General features: G+C 42.1%; 1 protein-coding gene across 4 annotated transcripts in view; it reads left to right on the top strand.

Annotated features, from left to right (window-relative positions):
* The window catches only part of LOC129837937 (semaphorin-6D-like), a 149,622-nt gene that overhangs the window by 11,078 nt on the left and 119,494 nt on the right, over nucleotides 1-19,050 (top strand). For 3 of the 4 annotated variants that reach the window (XM_055904524.1, XM_055904523.1, XM_055904521.1), the window contains exon 2: nucleotides 13,744-13,849. The exons of the other annotated variant lie outside the window; for it this stretch is intronic. The gene's annotated coding sequence lies outside the window, so the exon portion shown is untranslated. The remainder of the gene's footprint in view (nucleotides 1-13,743; nucleotides 13,850-19,050) is intronic. 4 annotated transcript variants of the gene reach the window in all.

The raw sequence follows: 19,050 nt of genomic DNA, 5'->3' as shown, positions 1-19,050 counted from the left end.
TTAAATAATTCTAGAGTGCATACATCAACTCGGTAGGTTCGCCGCTACTGTCAGTGCGCACGGGTTTTCATAGGCTAGAGCCTCAGCTTGGGTCTCCAAATTTCAGACCCACAAATTATGAAGCTTTAAGGCCTACAATTAGAATTCTGAATAACGGCAAAGCTATTTACACGTCACTGTGGAAAAGAGTACCAAATACCTGTCATGTTGTCATGCTTTTTAGCTTGCTGAAATATGACTGGTTTCACATTTGTCTCCAGGGATCATAAGGTAAAATAGATCTAAAACAATTGTCATATGTACAATTCCCTTATCCAAACGGATTACTCAAATAGCTCTGTAAATGTGTAAAAGTAAGATGTTGTTGCACTTGGAACCGACAGGTTGCTTGACCTTATTCATCATTTCATTTTGCGTGAAGGCGTAAAGGAATACAGTGTTTCTGTGGAAATCTCTGCCACACCTTCATTTCTTTGATCTCTACCCCAAACGAATAGTAGCTGAATAGCATGCTATTCTTAGGCGTAACATCAGAATACGGATATAGAGAAAGCAAATAAAATGTACTTTCCATTTACGTATGCTTCACTTTCGTCAATTCCCCCCTATTAGTCTTTGTTTGTGTTCTTAGAATCTGGGGCACAGTTATTGTGTCTGTTGTCACAGATATAGCTTATACCGTAAAGCAATAACTTCATGGGAAAAAATTCAGCGACTGCAGAACCTATTCTGAGTCATGATCATGTCTCAAAGTAGTTTATTGCAGTTTTTGGAAATTATGATTTTTTATGGGCCCGAAACGTGAAATGAAGCAGGAAATTAAAAACTTAAGCTTGTTTTTCTCGCTTAAAGCCGCTGCTTCATGCAGTAATGCCTCATCTTACCCGATTCAGGCTCTGCACGCACTCAAAAAGTGAATGGTATTCATTTACACAAAAGTGTTTTGATTAAACCGCTTAGTTTTTTTTTGTTGAATGGTATCATGCGACTATTGAAAATAAATATGCTAGTCTCACACATTGGTGTTATATGACATGCATACTGCCAAGTGGGTTTTTATTAGCTTGTTCAAAACCCTACATTGAATTTCCCAACTATCCATAAATAGCTGTCTTGTTCGACCTTGTTACTGGAAACTTGGCCCCGGGTCTATCAAGACTTAGCGTGTACTGTACATGTATGCACTTAGGGAAGGAATGACAATGGATCGCATTCAAGTGTCTGCTAGTCTTCGCTTTGTTTAACGTCAATGTGTATGTGTGTGTATTTATGCATGTGTTGGTATATGTGCTGGTTTTTACAGTGTAGGTCTACATCTCTGGGTGGTGATAATGATATCAGTCGTTTGGTTTGGACGAGGTGCAAGATTAGTTCAGTAACAGACTCCTATCGCTCTCATTTTCCTGGATTTCTCAGAACTCCAGACCCTTTCGCCTGATTCAGGGTTATTTTTAAACCGGTCTGTGGGGGTAGAGGTCCAGGGAGTTAGTGTCAAATAATTCTACCCAGGGCGCCCGGCCAGGGTGTGTACAATTGCCCCCCCCCCTCTCCTTCTCACTGCAATCGTCCCATTCCGCGGGTGTGCCAGTTAACCATGTGGTGACTTATACATGCAGCTGTGTTTGTGTGTTATAACAGCTGCTACGATGTTTACCATGTGTTTAGTCTTTTACACAGATACAGTAAACATATTTGTGTTGACGCACACAAACGCACTCCTACAGGTTCTCTTTCTCCTGCCCAGTGCCTCCAAGGCGGCTTCATTTTATCCTCCTTTATTGCTTTCCCACATTATCTCTCTGCCTCGACCAGTCTCTCCCTGAGGGGCAATCACTGGTGATGGACGGTATGAAAGACAACTCAAGGTAAACAAGTCTCCAACTGCAGAGCTTGATACTGCTTTACTGCCTCGTCTCAGAGAGATGAGAGAGAGGTACAGTAAACCGGGTATATCTTTAGTCACCTAATTTGAAAGGACCCAAATAGCCACCACAGCGGAAATGACCCCTACCTCCCACTGTCACACTCTAAACATGGTTCCATTACCTGCTACTATAATCACAGTCAGTATCCGTGACTATTTTCGATGGTCACAAAAAAGGTTCCAAAGGTTTGTCACATACACATGGTTAGCAGGTGTTAATGAGTGTTGCAAAATGCTTGTGCTTCTAGTTCCAACAGTGCAGTAGTATCTAACACTTCAACAATTCCCCATCAACTACCTAATACACACAAATCTAAAGGGGTTAATATGTACATGTAAGTATATGGATGAGCGATGGCTGAGCGGCATAGGCAAGGTACAATAGACGGTATAAAATACAGTATACATGCGATATGAGTAATGTAAGATATGTAAACATTATTTATAGTGGCATTGTATAAAGTGACTAGTGATCCATTTATTAAAGTGGCCAGTGATTGGGTCTCAATGTAGGCAGCAGCCTCTCTGGGTTAGTGATTGCTGTTTCGCAGTCTGATGGCCTTGAGATAGAAGCTGTTTTTTAGTCTCTCGGTCCCAGCTTTGATGCACCTGTACTGACCTCACCTTCTTGATGGTAGCGGTGTGAACAGGCAGTGGCTCGAGTGGTTGATGTCCTTGATCTTTTTGGCCTTCCTGTGAAATCGGGTGCTGTAGGTGTCATGGAGGGTAGATAGTTTGCCCCCGGTGATGCGTTGTGCAGACCTGGGTGACAAGCCAACTTTCTTCAGTCTCCTGAGGTTGAAGAGGCGCTATTGCGCTGCCTTCACCACACTGTCTGTGTGGGTGGACCATTTCAGTTTGCCTGTGATGTGTATGGCGAAGAACTTCAAACTTTCCACTTTCTCCACTGCTGTCCCTTTGATGTGGATAGGGGGGTGCTACCTCTGCTGTTTCCTGAAGTCCACGATCATCTCCTTTGTTTTGTTGACGTTGAGTGAGAGGTTGTTTTCCTGACACCACACTCCGAGTGCCCTTACCTCCTCCCTCCCTGTCTCGTCGTTGTTTGTAATCAAGCCTACTACTGTTGTCGTCTGCTAACTTGATGATTGAGTTGGAGGTGTGCATGGCCACGCAGTCATGGGTGAACAGGAAGTACAGGAGGGGGCTGAGCGCACACCCTTGTGGGGCCCCAGTGTTGAGGGTCAGTGAAGTGAAGGTGTTGTTTCCTACCTTCACCACCTGGGGGCATGGTTGAGACCCAGGGCCTCCAGCTTGATGAAGAGCTTGGAGGGTACTATGGTGTTGAATGCTGAGCTGTGGTCAATGAACAGCATTCTTCCATAGGTATTCCTTTTGTCCAGATGGGATAGGTCTCATCTAACCAGCAAGCCCCCCCCCACCACCACAATGAACTACACATCTCCCATAGTTTGTCCCATTTCGTCTTTCCCTTTCCTCAGTCGGAACAATTCTGAGGTGCTAATGGAGTCGTAATGGAGAGAGACAGACTGAGCTCTGAGGAACACGTATGGGACAATCAGGTCAGTGATTGCATTGAGGTGACCATTCACACACAAGACCTTTTTAATTATGTTCCTTTAATTAACCAGTGAGCATTATGTCTATGTCCATTTGTCTACCCACTCGCCTTGGCAGACTAGGCTGAATACGCAGGCATTGTGTTCACTGGGCTCCGAGGTCCCTGCCTCCTACTATATTTTCCATTCAGTCAAATCAATGTTTTCTCTCTTTTAGATTAGCATGATAATACCCCACAGGGGGAGGATGGTGAGGTGTCAGCACAGGGTTGCTAATCACATTAACCGTGTGCACCGCCTGGTATTATTCTCCAATATCAATGGGGTAAGAAAGGGGGAAGGAGCACAATGGCAAATTGTGGGCTATGTCTTGCTCCCTGGTGTCCACACTATTGTTCCATGGATCTTTCTCCAGTGTAATTATGCTATGCTAATACCCTCCCCTTGGTCCCCAGTTATACCTGCATCAGGGTTGTTCAGCCTTGCAGATTAGACTATGCTATGTCACGTTGTTGTAGATGGAGTGAAACTAGAGCAAAAAAAAACTGTCCTCCAGTGCCTCTGAAACATGAGCATATCCTGGGCTGTTTCTCAGACAATCTCTGTGGTGGTGGGGGTTTGACAGGAAAATCATTGGCTGAGCTTGTTGCCATGGTTTCAGCGTCAGGGTCAGGTGTGCGTCAGACCACCTTGAACTCCTCCGCTGGATTGATTGTGTTGGCCTTGACAGGGTTAGACCGCTGCTCCTCACCTTGACACGAGGACTTTGTTAAAGCCTGACACAGGGAGCACAGACAAACCCCCGTCATGGTCTGAGGAGAGCCGGGTGAGGTCAGGGGTCAGGGGTTAAGGTGGAGTTGTGGCTTGATCTGAATACTGATTGATTTTCTTTGGTTATCTGGGGAAAGGGGCCATCTTAGGAGGGAGGTCAAGTCATTTACCCTTATTCACTGTTAAGACAGAGTATGGGAATGTGGTGAAGGAATGGCGAGAGACGAGTAGTCACAACATGCCTCGCCCTTTTGCTGGACTGTGTGTGTGCTCCTTGTGATTTCACTCTCACTGACCCACAATACTACACTGACCCACAATAATTTATAGCTGAGAGGAGGAAGGCCAGTTACAGGGTACTCTGTGTGCCCGATGAACATGTTCTTGGTATTCTGTAGATATGCTCATTTCTGTGGTTAGTTCTTTTAACATTTTATGTAGAGCTGAAAAACTCCCTTGCTTGTCTTGCATTTTCTCCTAGTAAAGTTGTTTTGACAATGAGATGACATGCACAAGATAGCTCTTGAGTTTAGCTTGAACTCAACTGATGATATTTTGATGTTCTTTGAGTGGCTATATGTGGCTCACATATGGATGGTTCTTCATGCATTTCTAGAAAAAGGGCTCAATTATGTGCACCAAGTTAGTCCCTTTCAAAAGTCTACATTTTAATTGACAATTTAGATGTCTCTCCTCTTCTCAAGTAATCGGAGATATCATCAAAATTGTGAAAATAGAAATTCTGGCACTCTCAAAGTAGTTTGAGGTAGTCCATGAGGTAGTTTGAACCGCAAACCGTTGCTAATATTGACTGTAACAGAAATTAGGGGAGCTTGAAACATATATGCTTGAACAACGACCATTTTGGAACCCCTGTATTAAACCTTCAAGGGGGGTTGGACAATGGCACCACCCGCAGTGACATGGTGGTCCACAGCTGTAGATGATCCCAATACCTTAATGTCGAGCCCTGGTCCTGATCCTGCACCCTGGTCCTGATCCTGCACCCTGGTCCTGATCATGCACCCTGGTCCTGATCCTGGATAATGAGCAGCTAAGTCTTCCCGCTTTAGTCTCTGTGATTAATCAAACTACTGCCAGGTCAGTGGAGGGGACACAGGGTTTGGAAGAAATCTGTCCTCTCCTAACCTCTATCCCTTTCCTTCATCTCTTCCGCTTGGCGAGATCTGTGGTTGTTGTCATTTGTGCTATTTTGCTGGTTAATGGAGGTTTTCTGGTTTCTTTGGAGATGTGGTATCTCTTTCACTGTTGAAGATCCATATTCAGAATCGATGCAGAATCGCACATGCTCATGTCAACACACGTTAACATGTCGGTGTGTGAGCTGCTTGTTTGTCCTTCCAACCATATATGGAAGCGTCTGAAAAGAGTGGAAATAAAACAAACATCCTGTAAAATGTTTCAGCTGCCAGAGTTGTACATGATTACGTACCAAGTTGTGATTACGAGCAGTGGATTTTGTAACGGTGTTTACATGTTATCACAGAGTTGAGAGGAAGCCCAGGCTGGACAGTTTTGTTGCCTTAGCTCTGGTGGTGGACTCGTTCGTCTCTACTAATGTTACCCAATCAGAAAATATTATGCTGGCACCATTATCTCAAAGCCCTCTCAGATCTTTTTTCCCCTACCAATTTACATTTCCGTTTTTCCTTTTTTAGGTGTTTAGCTTATGCTACTGTTATGCTGGCTTGCGTATCATACTTTTAGATTGAGGCAAGTTTTAAGGAAAATAAGATTGAGCTCCACATACCATATGGTAAGAGCCTTGAACGTTTACTGAACCCGACAGAAGCTTGCTTTTTCCCTTACTCCTGGAAAATATATTTAGAAATTGCATTGACGAGTTGATCGCAGTGCACCAATCAGATAGTATGAGCATGATCCAAACAGGTGGCTTATTGATCTGTGGTGTTGATTAAACTGTGCGATCTTCCCCTCCTTTCCGAAGGAAAATAAAACACATAGCCCTACCCTCTAAAATACATCTACTGGGCATTTGGGAGCAATTTGAAGTCTGGGACCTTTTAGTACCTTGGAGTTAATCATGTTTTGCTGTTGAACTTGAAATGGAATTTGGTTTCCACTGTACACAAGCGCTGAATATGTTATTATTTTGTTTTGTTCTTTCTCAGGCTGTGCTTTGAAATCTGAACTGATCCATTACAGCTCTTACAGATGGCAAGTACCAGCATTCATCGATCAACATTTTGCTACAGACCAAAAAAGATCAAAACAATAGAATATTGGCCAGAAGCCCATGCATATCACGCAACCCACAAATAGGCTGTTATTGATACACGACAGTTTAGATTTTTTCTCTTGGTGCTCTTGGCCTTTTCCCCTCATACTGGGGGCATAGATAAAATAGAAAAAGTACAAATAAACAGCGCTATTATAGAATTTGAGACAATAGAGGAACCAGCATGTGGCTGCCAGCTGGTCTATTTTTTCTTTTTGTCCAGTGGCTTCTTTTTTTAACATGTCTTTACAGGTTGAACTACCTGCTGTGGGGAACTAGGTCACATACACGACCTTGACCATTTGTCTAGGATAGATAAGGTCCTAGTTTTGGATTTAGGCCAATGCTCTAATCATGGCCCCAAAAATGTTCAATCACAGATGATTTTGACCGACCAAGTTCAGTCTGACTATAAATAGCCACTGCAATGGGAGGGAAAATGCACTTTCTTGAGGCTCTGCTGAATCGACTGGCAGAAGGAATTTTCCAGAACAATGACCAGGTTAATGTGTTTACAAAATGTTAATTGTGATTGATGGCCCTCATGTTAAGCAAGGCCTTGTCCTGATTTGGGATTTCAGTAGAGTACATTTTTGTGGCCAAGGACTTGGATAACCCTCATAATGTGCTATAATTCACAACATGAACCGTGTACTGCAAGAGCATATACATGCTCTGTCATCATTTAAAAGATTTGACCTAAATCTAGGTGTCAAATCTAGGTGAACAACATCACTTACTAAACCAACAGGTTGCTTTTTTTCCATTGTTTGAAAGATCTCTTTGCCATATTGTCAGAGTGGAGAATTCAAAGAGAGAAATCCAAAGCTTTCTCAAACCGCTCTGTGCTGAAAGGGGAACTGGCAAAGTGAAGCCTAATTCTCTTTAAGCAGATTGCCAGAACAGATTGTGTTCTGAGATGCCCTGTGATTTGGCCATCTCCAACTCTCTCTAGGATTTGTCAACAGATTCTATTCATAATCTGCCCATTATCAATGTAAACTAAGTGCAATTTTGTTAACTTCCCTTTCTCTGAATAGAGAAGAATCTGTAAAGAAACTTGTCCTCTTCTGCTTTGTTAGCCAATGGAATTTCTCTTCTGACATCTTAAGCACAGGACATTTAAATGTCTCTTTTTTTTTTGCTGCTCGGCTTTCCTTTACTTCAATAATCATTGTTTGCCTTCCACTATAAACCTGGCTATATTATTGAGAGGGGTATCGAACATACGAATCCTGCCCACGGGTGGTTTGAGTAAAAAAAAAAATATATATAATAATTTGAACGGTAGTATATATATTTTGGGGTCACTTATAAATGTCATTGTTTTTTAAATAAAAGCAAAGAAAATGTCCATTAAAATAACATAAAATTGATCAGAAATACAGAGTAGACATTGTTAATGTTGTAAATGACTGGAAACGGCAGATGTCGTCGCCAAAAGTTTTGAGAATGACACATATTAATTTCCACAAAGTTTGCTGCTTCAGTGTCTTTTAGATATTTTTGTCAGATGTTACTATGGAATACTGAAGTATAATTACAAGCATTTCATAAGTGTCAAAGGCTTTTATTGACAATTACATGAAGTTGATGCAGAGTCAATATTTGCAGTGTTGACCCTTCTTTTTCAAGACCTCTGCAAACCGCCCTGGCATGCTGTCAATGAACTTCTGGGCCACATCCTGACTGATGGCAGCCCATTCTTGCATAATCAATGCTTGGAGTTTGTCAGAATTTGTGGGTTTTTGTTTGTCCACCTGCCTCCTTGAGGATTGACCACAAGTTCTCAATGGGATTAAGGTCTGGGGAGTTTCCTGGCCATGGACCCAAAATATCGATGTTTTGTTCCCCGAGCCACTTAGTAATCACTTTTGCCTTATGGCAAGGTGCTCCATCATACTGGAAAAGGCATTGTTCGTCACCAAACTGATCCTGGATGGTTGGAAGAAGTTGCTCTCGGAGGATGTGTTGGTACCATTCTTTATTCATGGCTGTGTGCTTAGGCAAAATTGTGAGTGAGCCCATTCCCTTGGCTGAGAAGCAACCCCACACATGAATGGTCTCAGGATGCTTTACTGTTGGCATGACACAGGACTGATGGTAGCGCTCACCTTGTCTTCTCCGGACAAGCTTTTTTCCGGATGCCCCAAACAATCGGAACGGGGATTCATCAGAGAAAATGACTTTACCCGAGTCCTCAGCAGTCCAATCCCTGTACCTTTTGCAGAATATCAGTCTGTTCCTGATGTTTTTCCTGGAGAGAAGTGGCTTCTTTGCTGCCCTTCTTGACACCAGGCCATCCTCCAAAAGTCTTCGCCTCACTGTGCGTGCAAATGCACTCACACCTGCCTGCTGCCATTCCTGAGCAAGCTCTGTACTGGTGGTGCCCCGATCCCGCAGCTGAATCAACTTTGGGAGACCGGTCCTGGCGCTTGCTGGACTTTCTTGGGCGCCCTGAAGCCTTCTTCACAACAATTTAACCGCTCTCCTTGAAGTTCTTGATGATCTGATAAATGTTTGATTTAGGTGCAATCTTACTGGCAGGAATATCCTTGCCTGTGAAGCCCGTTTTGTGCAAAGCAATGATGACGGCACGTGTTTCCTTGCAGGTAACCATGGTTGACAGAGGAAAAACAATGATTCCAAGCACCACCCTCCTTCTGAAACTTCCTGTCTGTTATTTTAACTCAATCAGCATGACAGAGTGATCTCCAGCCTTGTCCTCGTCAACACTCACACCTGTGTTAACAAGAGAATCACTGACATGTCAGCTGGTCCTTTTGTGGCAGGGCTGAAATGCAGTGGAAATGTTTTTTTGGGGATTCAGTTCATTTGCATGGCAAAGAGGGACTTTGCAATTAATCTGATCACTCTTCATAACATTCTGGAGTATATGCAAATTGCAATCATACAAACTGAGGTAGCAGACTTTGTGAAAATGAATATTTGTGTCATTCTCAACTTTTGGCCACGACTGTACATAGATGTCCAGAGGCCCATTATCAGCAACCATCACTCCTGTGTTCCAATGGCACGTTGTGTTAGCTAATCCAAGTTTATCATTTAAAAAGGCTAATTGATCATTAGAAAACCCTTTTTGAAATTGTTAGCACAGCTGAAAACTGTTGTTCTGATTTAAAGAACCAATAATACTAGCTTCTTTAGACTAGTTGAGAATCTGGAGCATCAGCATTTGTGAGTTTGATTACAGGCTCAAAATGGCCAGAAACAAATAACTTTCTTTTGAAACTCATCAGTTTTTTCTTGTTCTGAGAAATGAAGGTTATTCCATGCGAGAAATTGCCAAGAAACTGAAGATCTCGTACAACGCTGTGTACTACTCCCTTCACAGAACAGTGCAAACTGGCTCTAACCAAGTAGAAAGAGGAGTGGGAAGCCCTTGTGCACAACTGAGCAAGAGGACAAGTACATTAGAGTGTCTAGTTTGAGAAAGACGCCTCAAGTTCTCAACTGGCACCTTCATTAAATAGTATCCGCAAAACACCAGTCTCAACGTCAACAGTGAAGAGGCGACTCCGGGATGCTGGCTTTCTAGGCAGTGTTGCAAAGAAAAAGCCATGTCTCAGACTGGCCAATAAAAATAAAATATTAAGATGGACAAAAGAACACAGACAATGGACAGAGGAAAATTGGGGGGAAAATGTTATGGACAGACGAATCTAAGTTTGAGGTGTTCGGATCACAAAGAAGAACATTCTTGAGACTCCGAAAAAATGAAAATATGCCGGAGGAGTGCTTGACGCCATCTGTCAAGGATGGTGGAGGCAATGTGATGTCTGGGGGTGTTTTGGTGCTGGTAAAGTGGGAGATTTGTATAGGGTAAAAGGGAACTTGAAGGAGGAAGGCTATCACTCCATTTTGCAACGCCATGCCATACCATGTGGACGGCGCTTAATTGGAGCCAATTTCCTCCTACAACAGGACAATGACCCAAACTGTAATAACTATTTAGGGAAGAAGCAGTCAGCTGGTATTCTGTCTATACTGGAGTGGCCAGCACAGTCACCGGATCTCCAACCTATTGAGCTGTTGTGGGAGCAGCTTGAGCGTATGGTACGTAAGACGCGCCCATCAAGTCAATCCAATTTGTGGGAGGTGCTTCAGGAAGCATGGGGTGAAATCTCTTCAGATTACCTCAACAAATTGACTAGAATGCCAAAGGTCTGCAAGGCTGTATTTGCTGCAAATGGAGTATTCTTTAACGAAAGCAAAGTTTGAAGGACACAATTATTATTTCAACTAAAAATCATTATTTATAACCTTGTCAACATCTTGTCTATATTTCCTATTCATTTTGCAACTCATTTCATGTATGTTTTCATGGAAAATAAGGACATTTCTAAGTGACCCCAAACGTTTGAACGGGTGTGTGTGTGTTAGCTCAACCGTCCCATGGGGGACCCACCGATCCTGGGACGGTTGAGTTAATGTAGGCTAATGCGATTAGCATGAGGTTGTAAGTAACAAGAACATTTCCCAGGACATAGACATATCTGATATTGTCAGAATGCTTAAATTCTTGTTAATCTAACTGCACTGTCCAATTTGCAGTAGCTATTACAGTGAAATAATACCATGCTATTGTTTGAGGAGAGTGCACAGTTATGAACTTAAAGTTAATAAACCAACTTTGGCACATTTGGGCAGTCTTGATACCATTTTTTTTAACAGAAATGCAATGGTTCTTTGGCTCAGTCTACACAAACCTAAATTGCGTCTGGGCTGGAATAATACATTATGACCCTTCTCTTGCATTTCAAAGATGATGGTACAAAATAATACAAAAAAACGCATGTTTTTTTTCTTTGTATTATCTTTAACCAGATCTAATGTGTTATTCTCCTACATTCATTTCACATTTCCACAAACTTCAAAGTGTTTCCTTTCAAATGGTATCAAGAATATGCATATCCTTGCTTCAAATCCTGAGCTACAGGCAGTTAGATTTTGGTATGTCATTTTAGGTGAAAATTGGATCCTTAAAAGGGGAGATATATAAATGTATACTTTTTTAAAAATGACTTAAACCAACTGTGTATAAATGATAATAGCCCTTCATTCATACAGTTTCTTGACTGTCCAGTTCTAATATTATTGACCTGCTGCATCTTGTTTTTAAGAAGTAGTCCACTTGTTAACTTCTCTGGGATAGTTGGGACGCTAGCAAGCACCCCCAACACCCCCCCCTCACTGATTAGCATCGCGTCACAATGAAAAAAGAAAATCTAAATATCATTAAATCACAAGTCCAAGACACCAAATGAAAGATACAGATCTTGTGAATAAAGCCACCATTTCAGATTTTTAAAATGTTTTACAGGGATGACAAAATATGTAAATCTATTAGCTAACCACGTTAGCAAAAGACACCATTTTTCTTTGTCCACCATTTTTTCTCTCCACCAGTAGCTATCACCAATTCGGCCAAATAAAGATATTGATAGCCACTAACCAAGAAAAAACCTCATCAGATGACAGTCTGATAACATATTTATTGTATAGGATAGGTTTTGTTAGAAAAATGTGCATATTTCAGGTAGAAATCATAGTTTACAATTGCACCCACCATCACAACTCGACTAGAATAAATACAGAGAGTAACGTGTATTACCTAATTACTAATCATAAAACATTTCTTAAAAATACACAGCTCACAGCAATGGAAAGACACAGATCTTGTGAATTCAGACAATATTTCAGATGTTCTAAGTGTTTTACAGCGAAAACACAATAAATCGTTATATTAGCATACCACATATGCAAACGTTACCCGAGCATTGATTCAAGCCAAAGAGAGCGATATCGTTATCATCGCCAAAATATATAAATTTTTTCACTAACCTTCTCAGAATTCTTCCGATGACACTCCTGTAACATCATATTACAACATACATATAGAGTTTGTTCGAAAATGTGCATATTTAGCCACAAAGAAACGTGGTTATACAATGAGAATAGTAGCCAACCTGGGCTGAAAATGTCGGGCGCCATTTTGGACAGTGATCTAGCGTAATGAATAACTAATCATAAACTTTACTAAAAAATATAGGGTGGACAGCAATCGAAAGACAAATTAGTTCTTAATGCAATCGCTGAATTACATTTCTAAAATTATCCTTACTGTGCAATACAGGGTTCGCCAAGCGAAGCTACACAAAACAAAATTGCGGCTTATGCGTTTGACATTTTTCAGCAGAATAACGATTTATCATCAAAAATAGTCCTTACTATGAGCTGATCTTCAATCAGAATCTTGGGCAATGTATCCTTTCTCCGGTCTAATCGTCTTTTGGTCGAAAGATGTCCTCTTGTCCTGTCGAAATGGCCACTAACGTTCGACCGGTACTGGAAACGTGCCCAGCGCTTCAAATTGCATCACAAAGAAATGCCTCAAAATCGCACTAAACGGATATAAATTGCTATAAAACGGTTTAAATTAACTACCTTATGATGTCTTTAACACCTATAACGAATAAAAACATGACCGGCGATATATAAGTGGCTAAAAAAAAGCTTGGAAGGAGGCCAGTCCGACGACCACTCTGCGTCGAGCGCACTGTTGAAAAGGACGTTCTTTCCAGGGTCTATTTATAGAGCCCGGATTGCGCAATCCACTCCATTCAAAATCTCCCTGCTTACTGACATCTAGAGGAAGGCGTAGGCAGTGTTTGTAGCATCATAGCATTCACAGGGACTTATGAACTGACCTGGGAGCAGGGGCCAAGATTTCTGAAATCTCACTCCCTGGCAGGAAAAGTGTTGTAGAATGAGTTCTGTTTCACTCAGACATAATTCCAACGGTTATAGAAACTAGAGAGCGTTTTCTATCCAATAATAACAATAATATACATATTGTACGAGCAAGAATTGAGTACTAGGCAGTTTAATTTGGAGACCAATTTTCCCTAAGTCGAAACAGCACCCCCTATATCCCAGAGAGGTTAATATAATTGTGTCGGTGTTCTAAAGGAACTTTGGGAACCCTGCTTCACAATATATTAATTGATCCATGACAGCGGCAGAGGGATTTGATTGATGTGACATGCAGGACCGCCGAGGTGTGAAGATCTTAGTTTACGCTAAAAGCCCTATTTTTGATTAAAATTACCAAATGGAGCAGATGGTCTAGCCAAGAAATAGAACATTACATATGGTGAATGTCTGACTGTAAGTCAATCTTGAAATTGCCTCTGTTTTAAATCATTATTATTTTGGTTTTTGTTTAGATTGTGGATGTCTTCACTCGGGGTGGCGATCCTAACCAGCTAGTGCCAATCATCTCTCCGTGTCAGCTGGCTGAATCTCTGCAGTCAAATTTGTCGAAAGTTTAAGGTAAGACTGCCGTGAATTTTAATTGCAGTGAGATGAATGTTGATTTGGAGTTATAGCTCTGGCTATGAACGTTCTTCTTACTGTTTGATCTTGAATAATTCTGGATAAGAGTGGTTTGATGGGATGGGTGAAAGGTCTGCTGGCTGGAGGCACCCAGTGACAGATTGAGAAATGGAAGCAGTGTGAAAGGTTATTAAGCCACTTTTTAAATTCCTGTAATTACCTATATTATTCATTAGATTTTATACAATATTTTAATCAATCTGCAGAGCTGAGTAATTTTCATGGGCAAATGTAGGGGGAACTCCTCTTCATAACTTTGAAATATCCTTGCTTTTTGTTTTTGTAGAAGTAGATTAGACATATATTATCATGTTATGCGTTTATTAGCGTGACAATAGCAGATTGAGGAATAGGCCGTGATGGAAAGTGGCTTAAATTGCGTTATGGCCAACCCGCCAGTCATGCGGGTATTGAAAAAACAACTGCATAGATTCCCCTAGTGACTGTAGCCTAGATGTAGAGGCATCCTGTCTAGTCTGACAGTCCCTGGCGACCATGACCATGGACAGTAGAGGACAGGGCCAAGGTGTGCTGGTGACAGGCCATCTCACGGGATGGGTCTAAACAGATGGTTGGCCAGATGCAATCTAGCTGTGACCTTGGACCAATCTGAGGGTAGAACCAGTGCAAATTGCAAATGTCTAAAAAAACATGTCCATAATATCAGTCTAAGACCCATTTTACAGTTCTTTGTTATTGTTTGGTGATGGTTAGTGAGTGATTTACATTTATTTTACATTTTGAGGACATACAGGTATAATTATAGCAATTTCTGCACATATGCAGTCTTTGGGGAGTGTGTCCTATTGCTTAAACAGCAGCTTCACTCTTCTCAATAATTCCCATCTCACCCGCCACTTGACCATCCAGGGCTCTCAGAGGAGATGCCCCAACCCTGGCCCAATTCAAACAGCCAGATCCAGAAATCGAGTGAGAGGAACCTGGGGAATGACTGCCACATCAGCCCAACACTCACCAGCCCTGTAGAGTGATTTAAGAGCAGTGAAGGGAGGGGCAGGACAAGAGCTGTATGTGGGATTGGGGACTGGGGATAAGGTTAGAGGTGTCATGCGTATAATTGGGGTGAGGAGATCTCGGGGTAGATAGAGAGAAGCTTTATTAAGTCAGTTGAACTCGGATGTGACCCGTCCACCTTGCTTTCCCACACACCCACACATACAGGCCAATCTTCCATTTCCACAAGAGAGACTGTTCAACAAAGACATAGAGGGCAAACTCCTCAGGCTCCTTTCAATCAGATAAAAGACAAAGACCTCATTAATCTACAAATGCTAGTGGGAAAGCTATCTATGGTCCTGTGTCCAAATGGTTGACACAGTTCCAGTTGAAAACATATGCTTCTGTCAGATAGTTATGTTTTAAGGACTGATTTAGTTAATATGCAAGTGTGTTCAGTAGTTTCAGGGCTTTTTTATTTGTTTCAAAGCCAGATTGACGCGACACTTTTTCAGTGACGTCGTCAGTTGGAGAAATGTGTTTTTATTTTCTTCAAACAGTAAATGCTAAATTGTTAATGCTCGATCATTGAAGTCTCTCCTTCGCTCAGGCTCTTATTCTGCTATGCCCTGTAGAGGCCTGTTTTTCAAAGCCACTGTGAAGGAGAGGGACATTGACAGCCTGGACACAGCTCTCTTTTCCTGAGAAAATAGTTTTAGACTCTGAGCAGCAAAACAAGAGAAAGTTGATGCGGAGAGGTCAGAGGCAGAATTAGCTGCCTCCCTCAGTTCCTCCCAATACAAATTGGTTTCCGAGGAACTCAAGAAAGAGGCTGGCTCCTTGTTCTCTGCTTCCTTAGTAGCTTGTTAATCCCCAGCTCTGTCCGGAGGGGAAATGCTTGCGCACACACTACCCCCCAAAAACGACCCCCTGTCCTCCTACCCAATCCTACAGGGACTTGCTAATCCTGTGCCTGGTCATGGTGTGGAGATTGCTGGCTTTTCAAAGCCCGTCTCTGGCCAGACTTCAAAGTCACAGCGATACAAGGCTTGAGAAAGTGGGCTTGGTGAATGAGGTCCACTGAGAGCAAACCTGCTCTGAGGGTCACCTCAAATGTTACCTATGCACTTTCCCCAAGGCAACACTGAGAAGTTCAGTTTCGAGGGGATGGCTTTCTTGATTGGGGTACTGGATGGGGGATAGCTGGTGTGTGGAGGCCCTCTCTGGCCATAACTTGTGAAACCTGACAGAAGGATGGCAGGGCTGTGAAGCTATTTTTCCCAATTTGAAGAGCTGCTGCCAAATTGAAAGGTACCATTTCAAGTGAAATACAAGGAAAAAATAAATACATGGGAAACCCTTCTCTCCCTTCATTTGAAGTCTTTTTCATTCTTGAACTGACAAACTCCTAATTCTGAATATGGGCATTTTGATTGATCCTTATCATTTATAGTGATGAATATGATACATTTGCTTTGTGCCAATCTTGTCAGATTATGTCCATTGAGCTGTCATAACAAGTCTATCTATGTATAGGATGTATCGTGGGTCAGAATTTTGGCTCTGGATGTATTAATTGTGAGACATCTCACTGTTTATAATTTTACAGCTCCTTTGCCAAGAATCACTCCAATTACTACCATGTACATTATTTTTGGGTCCTCATACTCAGTTAGATTCTCAGATAAGAATTGTCTTGATTGGAGCAGCAAGGATTCATGTCAGTTTAGTAGGATTTTCATTGCACTTTTTTTTGTGATCAACAGGGGTTTACTGTCTTAACAAGCCTGTGATAATAATTTTGTTAGTATCTCTGAGTTTTCTGTTCAGCATCTGTCGCCCTTTCTTAGAAATTATTTAACACAATACCATACTTGTTATTTCAATTGGCATGACTAATCTTGTGGGCTTCAAATTCAAAGCATTTAAGTACAAATGTTTGTGCCCATGTGCTTGTTAGTCCTACCAAGTGGAAATCCAGTTTTCGAAAATATTTGTCCTCGTTTTGTCATCCTCTTGAGTTATTTGTCTCGTTACTTAAATGTAATCAGAAGTCTTTGTTGCTTGGACGGTTGAGAGGGCTTGCTCAATTTAGACCCTTGATTAGAATAAAGGAATGATTACAGTGAAGGACTCCTTACTCCTGATAACTTGCCTGCTCGCTTGTTTAACGAATGCAGCGTGCCCGTGCAACCTGGCAATTAGCTTAAGTGAACTCCCCCGGCTCCAGATGATGCTTTTTGCCTTCCCGAACAGGAAAGTGCTGGGATGGCAAGTGGGATTCAGCTCTAATGCTCAGAGAGCTTTGCCCTGGGCTAACCCAGTGTAAGAGGTCAGCAAGGTTTAGTAGAATAATGAGGAGGTTCTGTTAACTACGGATACATTAGTAGATGTGATTTTTACAATTCATTGAGCTTATTCAATTAGCAAACCCTAGCCTATTATTTAGTGCAGATCTTTCTCTACAGATTGATTTACATACCTTTCCCGTCCTTTGTTAGGTGATAAAAATACTTTATTTCTAAAGTGGTTCGTCCTTTAAAAGTTGCAGCGTACTGCAGCACAGCTTGCACGGTGCCGCAGAATTCTATGGCACGTTATTTAAGTGTCAGCCATTGTAAACATTAAAGCTAGTTAGTGCTAGTTTGACCACCAGAGGGCATCTTTGAGAATAATTTGATAGACTTCAATAGTGGCTGTACTAGATAATTGAAAACCTTTTTTTGTAAGAACATAGTATATGGGACTGATTTTAAGAAATGTTGCTTAATTCATTTGATTAATATTATGGTGTTTCTATTCCAAGAACAACCCTCTGGGTTTCCGTTAGGATGGAACGGAAAATATGGCGCTGTACAATGTGACGGTCGGGAGTAGGCTACAGTACTGGGCTATTTAGCTAAAGAATCCCTGTGTCGTGCGGGCACGCGGGAGACCGGGGTTCACTTCCCTGATGGGGAGGAAGGTGTAGGCTATCCTTGTAAATTAATAATTTCTTCTTAACTGACTTGCCTAGTTAAATAAAGGTTACACTAAGGGTGTAGGAATGTTATGCTCTAATTGTATAATTGTAGTCTAAACAATACCCAAATGGAGATTCAGTGAAAATGAACATCTCATTCATTTATCAAGACCAGTTCCCATGCTTCTCTCAGAGCAGAGTGAAACGGTGCTAAAATAGTTGTAGGTTATGGCTTCAAATCCTATTGCTTCTAACTTCAATATGCTCTTTAAATAAATAAGACCTACACCACTTTGAACAGCACATTACTCAACACTAGTGAGACTCATGTCACCTACGGTAGGCCTACAGTATATCGAAAAATACTGTATCATGCTGTACCAGGCGGTGATATAGGCGGTGATACAGCCCAACAGGATGCTCTCGATTGTGCATCTGTAGAAGTTTGAGTGCTTTTGGTGACAAGCCAAATTTCTTCAGCCTCCTGAGGTTGAAGAGACGCTGCTGCGCCTTCTTCACAACGCTATCTGTGTGGGTGGACCAATTCAGTTTGTCCGTGATGTGTACGCCGAGGAACTTAAAACTTACTGCCCTCTCCACTACTGTCCCGTCGATGTGGATAGGGGGGTGCTCCCTCTGCTGTTTCCTGAAGTCCACAATCATCTCCTTTGTTTTGTTGACGTTGAGTGTGAGGTTATTTTGCTGACACCACACTCCGAGGGCCCTCACCTCCTCCCTGTAGGGTCGTCTCGTCGTTGTTGGTAATCAAGCCTACTACTGTAATGTTGTCCGCAAACTTGATGATTTGAGTTGGAAGCGTGCATGGCCACGCAGTCATGGGTGAACAGGGAGTACAGGAGAGGGCTCAGAACGCACCCTTGTGGGGCCCCAGTGTTGAAGATCAGCGGGGTGGAGATGTTGTTACCTACCCTCACCACTGTGTTTTGCAGTGTATTCTGTCCAGCGTCCACAAAAACAGTGCCTACCCTTTGCAGGGAGCTGGAGAGAGCGTGTATTGATCTGGCCATGAGACGGATGGTTTATGTGAAAGATTGATACTGTAAGCAGCAATGGACTTGGAGCTGTCTGCATAATGTGGAAGAACCAGTTTGATCAGCGATACTGACAGGGGAGCAGGGCTCGGAGATTTACAGTGGCAGGTTGTTTTCCACTGAGCTGGGTTGTTTTTCCTCCTCCTTTATTCCTTCTTTATCTGTCA

Source organism: Salvelinus fontinalis, chromosome 38 (genome assembly GCF_029448725.1).
Source record: "Salvelinus fontinalis isolate EN_2023a chromosome 38, ASM2944872v1, whole genome shotgun sequence".
Taxonomy (NCBI): domain Eukaryota; kingdom Metazoa; phylum Chordata; class Actinopteri; order Salmoniformes; family Salmonidae; genus Salvelinus; species Salvelinus fontinalis.
Note: the sequence above shows the minus strand (reverse complement) of the source record. Positions and strands in the feature narration are given on the sequence as shown.